Genomic DNA, 10,000 nt, shown 5'->3' on the forward strand with positions numbered 1-10,000 from the left:
AAAACCCACAAACGTTGTGTTACGCGCGCTAAGATAAACACAAGCCTGATTGCTGAAAATGTATTCTATTTGAATAAGGTAAGTATCAACATCAAGGAAGCAATTCCTTTATTATAAACTCATACTCTGACATTGCGCTAATATTGCTCGTGAATTGTTATTTAGTTTAAAAATATAATTTATATTACTTTTATTTTATTTTAATTCTATATAATAACTATTTTATATTTTTATTAAAAAATTTCTTGTTTAGTTTCTAAGCAACCACAGTTACGTTTATATGTTTAATTCTATTGTATTCTATATTTATCGATAATTTAATAAATGTTTTAAAAGACTATTCTGGTTTTCCACGCTCTCTTCAAAAATGTGAGTTCTTTTAATTCTTCCACTTAATTATTCATTTTAAAGTAAAACAACTAGTTATACATATTATTATATTATAATGTATGTGTATTATATACTATTATTTTATAACATAAACATAGTTGAGTTATTAAATTAAACGTCAAATATTTTATTACCTAAAATTAAGTTAATCGTAAAATCTGATGTAGTATGAGATATTCTTTAGAAACTAGCTATAAATATTCTTGAAGTAAAACAAAACCATCTATAAATAGAACAATGAGAAATAGTAAAACAAACTAAACACAACATGTTTATTTTAACATTATTTTTTATTTAGTTTAATCACTTAATAAACTTTACTTCTAATCATAGTATTTAATATAGAATATAGTTAACAATCTTTTAAACGAAGTCTTAAATAAAGTTACAGGGAGTAATCGTAATTAAAACACCAAAAAAAAAGGTTTTAATAAAAAAAATACTTACATCAAGTTAAAATTTTATAAGGATTAATTTTAAAATATCAAATTGATTGTAAATCAAGTGCAAATAGGTTTTTTAAACAAACCGAAGGGTTTATAAAGGCTTGTAAACGCTTTCAAACGCCTACGACCATACCACACTGAGCACACCCCATCTCGTCCGATCTGGGAAGTTAAGCAGTGTCGGGCGTGGTTAGTACTTAGATGGGTGACCGCTTGGGAATACCACGTGCCGTAGGCTTTTGCTTTTTGAATTCATCTTTTTTGTACTATTTTTCTTTCTGACCTATTTATACTTATTACTCGTTTATTTACATTTCTTTAACGCTTAAAAGAAAAGTAAATTCTAGTTATTAGCAAATAAAAACGTAAGCCAATCAGATAACGTTATTTGCTGTTTAAACCAATTAGAGCGCTAAAAAAGTGGTTTGACCAGTTTGAGATATCGAAAAAATAATGGCACCATCTTGTAGAGTACAATTTTCTGAGTTAAAATTAATACAATTAGTCTTTTATACTAAAACTTAAAAGTTTTTTTGTCCAAAAACAAATAAAAGCGTGGCTACTTGAAAAATCAAACGAAAATAAATTTTGCACTTTTGTATTGTGAGTCATAATAAGTTATTTACTGTTACCAACAGATACTAGCAAAAGCTTTTTAAAGTTTTGTATTAACTTAATGTATTTGTAATTACTTTTACTTAATAGAAACTATTGAATTACGTTTACTTAGTTTACTTTTGTATGTGTATTAAATATATAGCAATTTTGTTTGAACTTAAATAAGGACTATTAAACTATTAAAAGAAAACTATCAAAGTTTACTAACTCAAAAGCTAAATCTTAGTTATATTGTTATAAGCATTTATGTTGTAATTTACTAATAACTAAATGAGTTTATTTCAAACAAAAAGAATTAAATAATGTTATGTTATGTCAAGCCTACTATATGAGGTATATAGGTATATAAGGTATACAAGCTTATGTTTGAAAGTTATAATAATTAAAATAAAAATAAATATTTAGTTGGTAAAATTTGTATGTTTTAATATGCTTTGAAATTAGAGTTAGTATAGATGTTTTTTTTTAAATATAATAAATATAAGTATTTAGTTACTAATAATAAACTAAAATACCAATTTTGTAGTTATTACAAAAAAAAAAACTTATCTTACTTAAAGTTCACTGTAATTGAAACATTATACAAAAGCTTTATAATTATAAGCTTTGAATAATTCTATTTGAATAAATAATAGATTCATAACTATATTCATGTTTGCATATTTAAATTATAAAAAGTTAGTGTTTTGTGTATTGACTTTATGATTATTTTATTTTAGTAACTGTTAGTTTTATACTTTAATAAAAGAAATATGGTTAACAAGTAAGTTAAAAATGAAAGAAGCATAAAAAAACACACTAATTAACTGCTTATTCAATAGTTTGATTATTTAATTATTTTTCTGTTATATAGTTCAATCGTATTGTATAAAAAATACAGAGGTTTAAAGTAAGTTAGAATAAAAATAAAACAAAACATATAAAATAAGCATTAGTTAAAATACATAGTTTTTTTTTCTAAGAAAATTTAATTCTTTAATAATAAGTAGTAATTTAAATAAAAAATAATACAAATAAAGTTATACAATATATATACAATAGTTTGTCAAACTAGGCAAAAAACAAACTAGGCAAAAAACCTACAAAGTAGGCCACCACTACAATCCAATGTTCCAACTGGAAATTCAATGAGATCGTTACTGTACTTGTGATGAACGTTGATAATCCCCAAGATTGTAAGTCGAAGGCCTTACCCAACCTAACCAGCGCACTGGTTTTCTTACAACTGAATTAATCAACATTTATTATTGAATATAATCATTATTGATAGATAGAGGAATGTTGACAATCAACAACAGATTGTAGGTCAAAGGCATTACTCGACCCAAGTACCCACAACCTAGATTGAACAACATTTATTAGATAGATTTGTTTATTGATAGATAGAGGAATATTGTCAATCCACAACAGATTGTAAGTCAAAGGCATTACTCGACCCAAGTACCCACAACCTAGATTGAACAACATTTGTTAGATAGATTAGTTAGATAGATAAATAGTACAGTATAATCTCAAAGAATTTGAAGCCCGAACATTGAACGATAGTGGTGTTTCGTGACGACTAGCGGGATTCGATCTTACAACCTTCTGCTTATGAGTCAGCTGATAAGACCACTGACCCACCGCGCCACGACAAAGATAAAGAAATATTTTGCTATATAAATAGGTTGATTTTTATAATTTTGTTATACAGTGTCAATTACAGTGAACTTCAAGTAAGATATACATATTTATATACATAGTATATATATTTCCGAGTCTGACTTTGAGTACTTTTTATATATTATTAACAAGATTTTTTAGGAGTAATATCTGTTTAGTTCTTTAATATATCTTTAAAATAATAATATTTTTTAAGGTGTTTAAAACTTTTAGAAGCTGTATGTAATGTCTTTTAGTTTAATAGTTCTTTTAAATTAGTAAAAAAAATAAACATGGTTGAGTTATCAAATTAAACAAAATAGAACGTCAAGTATTTAATTACTAAAATTAATTTAATTAAAAAAAAAATCTCAGGTAATCTAAAATGTCAGGAATTATTTAAAAATAAATATAAATTTAAAACTTATTATATTGAAAAGATTGATGAATAATACTCTTGAATGTATGCAATGTTTGTATTTGTAATGCAATAACATAAATGGATAGATCAATGACAAATTGTAAACATATTGTATTATTTTATTTTACGATTTTATTTTATTTATTTAATAATTCAATAAACTTTACTTCTACTTTTCCTGGTCTTAGGTAATTTATAGATAACAATTATTTAAACAAACACTTTTGTACAGTTACAATACAGTTTTAGTACAGTTTGGGAGTAACTGTTGATTAAAAAAACAAAAAAAAGTTAATTCAGGTTAAAATTTTATAAGGAATAATTTTAAAATATCAAATTGATTGTAAATCAAGTGCAAATAGGTTTTTTAAATAAACCGAAGGGTTTATAAAGGCTTGTAAACGCCTTCAAACGCCTACGACCATACCACACTGAGCACACCCCATCTCGTCCGATCTGGGAAGTTAAGCAGTGTCGGGCGTGGTTAGTACTTAGATGGGTGACCGCTTGGGAATACCACGTGCCGTAGGCCTTTGCTTTTTGAATTCATCTTTTTTGTACTATTTTTCTTTCTGACCTATTTATACTTATTACTCGTTTATTTACATTTCTTTAACGCTTAAAAGAAAAGTAAATTCTAGTTATTAGCAAATAAAAACGTAAGCCAATCAGATAACGTTATTTGCTGTTTAAACCAATTAGAGCGCTAAAAAAGTGGTTTGACCAGTTTGAGATATCGAAAAAATAATGGCACCATCTTGTAGAGTACAATTTTCTGAGTTAAAATTAATACAATTAGTCTTTTATACTAAAACTTTAAAGTCTTTTTGTCCAAAAACAAATAAAAGCGTGGCTACTTGAAAAATCAAACGAAAATAAATTTTGCACTTTTGTATTGTGAGTCATAATAAGTTATTTACTGTTACCAACAGATACTAGCAAAAGCTTTTTAAAGTTTTGTATTAACTTAATGTATTTGTACTTAGTTTAAATTAATAGAGTTTATTTGGTTTACTTTATTATGTGTATTGAATGTGCTAGTATCTAAAAATAAATACAACTAAAACAAAACAAACAAGGAGAGTACTTGAATAGAACCAACACAATTTACAGACCAGTTGTGTACTAAATTTAAAGAAATTCTGAATAGTGAATATGCAATTATTATTATAAGTTCAAAGTTCACTTTAATTTAAATTAATGTATTTTGTAAATTGGTTTTATTTAATACGATAGTAGTGAATTACTTTATTTAATTTACTTTAGTATGTGTTGTATAACTTTATTTAAACCAGAAGCAAAACGGGATTATACTTTCAATAAACTACACAATTTACAGACCAGTTGTGTACTAAATAAAAAGCTATTGTGAATAGTGAATATGCAATTATTATTATAAGTTTATAAGTTCACAGTTTACAAAAGCTTTAGAATTTAGTTATTATTTGTTCATATTTGCATATCTAATTTATGAAAAGTTAGTGTTATGTGTATTGGCTTTTTAATTTCTTTATTTGTAGAACTGTTAGTTTTATATTCTAAAGAAACATTTTTAAATAAATATGTTTAACAAGTAACTTAAAAATGGAAGAAATATATTGTATATATTGTGAACTGTTTATATTTATTCTAGCTATTTGCTTAGTGTATTTATTAATGTGATTATTTTATTTTGTTGTTTGTCTTATAGTTTAATCGTATTGTGTTGAAATATATATAACAAATACAGAGGTTTAAAGTAAGTTTAAATGAAAATAAAATAAGACATATAGTTGAAATATAAGTTTAAAAAAATAGTTTTTTTTTTTTATTTCTTTGTTTGTTTGATTGTTTGTTTATTATATAATCGCGACGTGTCATTTTATTACTTTTAAGCATACTAAATATAATAATAGGTATAGTTATAGGAAAAATTCAATTAGTTTCTAATGTAATAAAAAAGTTTATTTCCACAAATAAATAAATACCTGAAAAATCAAATGAAAAATAAATTTCGCACTCTTGTATTGTGAGTCATAATAGGTTATTTACTGTTACCAACAGATACTAGCGAAGGCTTTTTAAAGTTCTATGTTAATTCAATGTATTTGTACTTAGTTTTATTAAAATGACAGTATTGATGGTTACGTTTATTAAGTATGTTTATTTAACGTTATGTAACTCAAGTAAAACCAGAAGCAAATAAGGAGACTACTTTCAATAAACTACACAATTTACATACCAATTGTATACTAAACTTAAAGCTATTCTATTTTATTCTTGATAGTTATTTTAAAGTTATTAAATTATACAAATGTATTTTGTAAAGTAGTTTTATAAAGTTACTATAGTTTATTTAACTTACTATAGTATGTGTTATATAACTTTAATTAAACCAGAAGCAAAAAGGGAGACTACTTTAAATAAACTACACCATTTATTGTTATATATAACTCTAATAAAACCAGAAGCAAAAAGGGAGACTACTTTAAATGAACTACACAAATTAAAAATATATTATTATTTATAAATCAATCGTGTTGTGTTTCAAAATACATTTTTCAAATAATGTTTTACAAGTATTTATCAGTTATTTAGTTTTCTTTTTATAGTTTAGCCGTATTGTTTTATTTATTTGTTATTATTTTTATTTAATTGTTTGCTTATTATATTTATCGCCATGTGCTTAAAAAATAAAACAACTATAAAGGTTAAAAAAGTAAGTTTAAATAAAAATAAAATGAAACATATAAAATAAGTTTATGATTTTTTTATTATTATTATTATTATTATTTAATTGTTTGCTTGTTATATTTATCGCGATGTGCTTAAAAGAATAGAACAAATACAAAGGTTTAAATTGTAAGTTTTAAATAAAATAAAATGAAACATACAAAATAAGCTTATGATTTTTTATTATTATTATTATTATTATTATTATTTTTATTTCATTGTTTGTTTAATATATCTATCGCGATGTGCTTAAAAAATAAAACAACTATAAAGGTTTAAAAAGTAAGTTTAAATAAAGATAAAATGAAACATATAAAATAAGCTTATGTTTGATTTTTTTATTTTACTTTTATTAAATTGTTTGCTTATTATATTTATCGCGATGTGCTTAAAAGAATAGAACAAATACAAAGGTTTAAATTGTAAGTTTTAAATAAAATAAAATGAAACATACAAAATAAGCTTATGATTTTTTATTATTATTATTATTATTATTATTATTTTTATTTCATTGTTTGTTTAATATATCTATCGCGATGTGCTTAAAAAATAAAACAACTATAAAGGTTTAAAAAGTAAGTTTAAATAAAGATAAAATGAAACATATAAAATAAGCTTATGTTTGATTTTTTTATTTTACTTTTATTAAATTGTTTGCTTATTATATTTATCGCGATGTGCTTAAAAGAATAGAACAAATACAAAGGTTTAAATTGTAAGTTTTAAATAAAATAAAATGAAACATACAAAATAAGCTTATGATTTATTATTATTATTATTATTATTATTATTATTATTATTATTATTATTATTATTTTTATTTCATTGTTTGTTTATTATATCTATCGCGATGTGCTTAAAAAATAAAACAACTATATTAAAAAGTAAGTTTAAATAAAGATAAAATGTAACATATAAAATAAGCTTATGTTTGATTTTTTTATTTTATTTTCATTTAATTGTTTGTTTATTATATTTATCGCAATCTGCTTAAAAAAATAAAACGAGTATTAAGGTTTGAAAAGTAAGTTTAAATAAAAATAAAATAAAACATATAAAATAAGCTTATGTTTTTTTTTTTTTTTTTTATTATTATTATTTTTATTCAATTTTTTGTTTATTATACTTATCGCAATGTGCTTAAAACGATAAAACAAATATAAAGATTTAAAAAGTACGCTTAAATAAAAAATAATACAAATAAAGTTTATTTATAATAAATATATATATTTAAAACATTAAAAAAAGTAGTTTATACATATTTTTATTTATTTATTTCTTTTAAACATATTAAATAAAGTATAAAAAAGTATTAAAACATTTAAACGTAGCATAAATAAGCTTAAAACATTAAAATAATCGAAAAGAAACAAAGAAATTGAAAAAAATCGGAAAAAATCGGCAAAAAAAGTTCAACAGCAACATTTGAGCATCATACACGTATGCATTACTTTACACTAGTGAGAGAGACGTGTTTGTGCGTTCGGTCGACTTGACGAGAAAGCGGGCTTAAAGCATTACTGTTTAGCACCCGAGGCGCGGCTATTGCAGCGGCGGCGAACGTGCTATGTAAACGCATTGGAGCAGCGTATGAAAAACTACAAGCGTCCAGCGGCGGTAGGCTTATAGCTTTGCGAAGTCGTCGAGACGAGTAGCCGACGCAGGCAGGCACGGCTCGAGGCGGGTAACTGCAGCAGACAGATGGCGTGTTGCTGCTGACGAGTTAACCGGCAGAAGGCAAACGGTTGGTCGGGAGAAAGAACAGTCAGTTGTATAGCTGCATGCTGCAGTCGACGCGGGCTGGCGCTTTAAACAGCAAAAGGCCGGCGCCGACTTTCAGTAACGTTCGCAAGGCTTTTAAGCCGAGTGATAGAAAAGGTCTGTATTTATACAGTAAAAACGCTCAGTCGAGCAACGGGTTTAAACGCCCTCGGATAGTTATCTGGTTGATCCTGCCAGTAGTCATATGCTTGTCTCAAAGATTAAGCCATGCAAGTGTAAGTACGAGCTCACGTACAGTGAAACTGCGAATGGCTCATTAAATCAGTTATGGTTCATTTGATTGTACGCTTTTACATGGATAACTGTGGCAATTCTAGAGCTAATACATGCGTAAAGCGCCGAACTGACGTGAGGCGCGCATTTATCAGACCAAAACTAACCGGCTTTCGGGTCGTTACAATGGTGACTCTGGATAAGCTTGCGGATCGCACGGCCTAGTGCTGGCGACATCTCATTAAAGCAACTGCCCTATCAACTATCGTCGGTACGGTATCGGCCTACCGAGGTTGTAACGGGTGACGGAGAATCAGGGTTCGATTCCGGAGAGGGAGCCTGAGAAACGGCTACCACATCCAAGGAAGGCAGCAGGCGCGCAAATTACCCATTCCCGGCTCGGGGAGGTAGTGACGAAAAATAACAATGCAGACCTCGTACGAGGTCCTGCAATTGGAATGAGTACACTTTAAACTTTTTAACGAGTATCCATTGGAGGGCAAGTCTGGTGCCAGCAGCCGCGGTAATTCCAGCTCCAAAAGTGTATATTTAAGTTGTTGCGGTTGAAAAGCTCGTAGTTGGATATAGGGACGGCGAGGTTGGTCGGTCGAAAGGCTAGCACTGGCCTCGTTGTTCTTGTTGGTCGGTGCCTTCGCGGTGCTCTTAACTGAGTGTTGCGGTGGTCCGGCAAGTTTACCTTGAAAAAATTAGAGTGTTCAAAGCAGGCTTTACGCTTGTATAATGTTGCATGGAATAATGGAATAGGACCTCGGTTCTATTTTGTTGGTTTTCGGAGCACGAGGTAATGATTAATAGGAACGGACGGGGGCATCCGTACTGTGCCGTTAGAGGTGAAATTCTTGGATCGGCGCAAGACGAACGACTGCGAAAGCATTTGCCAAGAATGTTTTCTTTAATCAAGAGCGAAAGTCAGAGGTTCGAAGACGATCAGATACCGTCCTAGTTCTGACCTTAAACGATGCCGACTAGCGATCGGGCAGTGTCGAACTTAAGAACTGTCCGGCAGCTTCCGGGAAACCAAAGTCTTTGGGTTCCGGGGGAAGTATGGTTGCAAAGCTGAAACTTAAAGGAATTGACGGAAGGGCACCACCAGGAGTGGAGCCTGCGGCTTAATTTGACTCAACACGGGAAATCTCACCCGGCCCGGACACAGCGAGGATTGACAGATTGAGAGCTCTTTCTTGATTCTGTGGGTGGTGGTGCATGGCCGTTCTTAGTTGGTGGAGCGATTTGTCTGGTTAATTCCGATAACGAACGAGACTCTTACTTGCTAAATAGCTGCTCGACCCATTGGGTCGGAGACAACTTCTTAGAGGGACTAGTGGCGTTTAGCCACACGAGATTGAGCAATAACAGGTCTGTGATGCCCTTAGATGTTCGGGGCCGCACGCGCGCTACACTGACCGGATCATCGTGTGTTCCCTAGGCCGAAAGGTCCGGGTAATCCGTTGAACCCCGGTCGTGCTAGGGATAGGGACTTGCAATTGTTTCCCTTGAACGAGGAATTCCCAGTAAGCGCGAGTCATTAGCTTGCGTTGATTACGTCCCTGCCCTTTGTACACACCGCCCGTCGCTACTACCGATTGAATGGTTTAGTGAGGTCCTCCGATTGAGCCTGGTACGTGCGGCAACGCACTCGCCGGTGTTCGAAAAGACGATCGAACTTGATCATTTAGAGGAAGTAAAAGTCGTAACAAGGTTTCCGTAGGTGAACCTGCGGAAGGATCATTAACGAATCGAAATTTGATTTCAAGCG

General features: G+C 29.2%; 3 non-coding genes across 3 annotated transcripts; all 3 read left to right on the forward strand.

Moving 5' to 3' along the window:
* Positions 1 to 955: 955 nt before the first annotated feature.
* On the forward strand, positions 956 to 1,074 carry LOC145846501 (5S ribosomal RNA). Its single transcript, XR_014370791.1, has one exon. It is a non-coding gene; the product is annotated as a 5S ribosomal RNA (ribosomal RNA).
* Positions 1,075 to 3,929: 2,855 nt separating this feature from the next.
* LOC145846523 (5S ribosomal RNA) lies at positions 3,930 to 4,048 on the forward strand. Its single transcript, XR_014370813.1, has one exon. It is a non-coding gene; the product is annotated as a 5S ribosomal RNA (ribosomal RNA).
* A 4,119-nt stretch (positions 4,049 to 8,167) lies between these two features.
* LOC145846521 (small subunit ribosomal RNA) lies at positions 8,168 to 9,975 on the forward strand. Its single transcript, XR_014370810.1, has one exon. It is a non-coding gene; the product is annotated as a small subunit ribosomal RNA (ribosomal RNA).
* Positions 9,976 to 10,000: the final 25 nt, after the last annotated feature.

Source organism: Thalia democratica, unplaced genomic scaffold, assembly GCF_965202585.1.
Source record: "Thalia democratica unplaced genomic scaffold, ktThaDemo2.hap1.1 HAP1_SCAFFOLD_483, whole genome shotgun sequence".
In the NCBI taxonomy this organism is placed as follows: Eukaryota; Metazoa; Chordata; class Thaliacea; order Salpida; family Salpidae; genus Thalia; species Thalia democratica.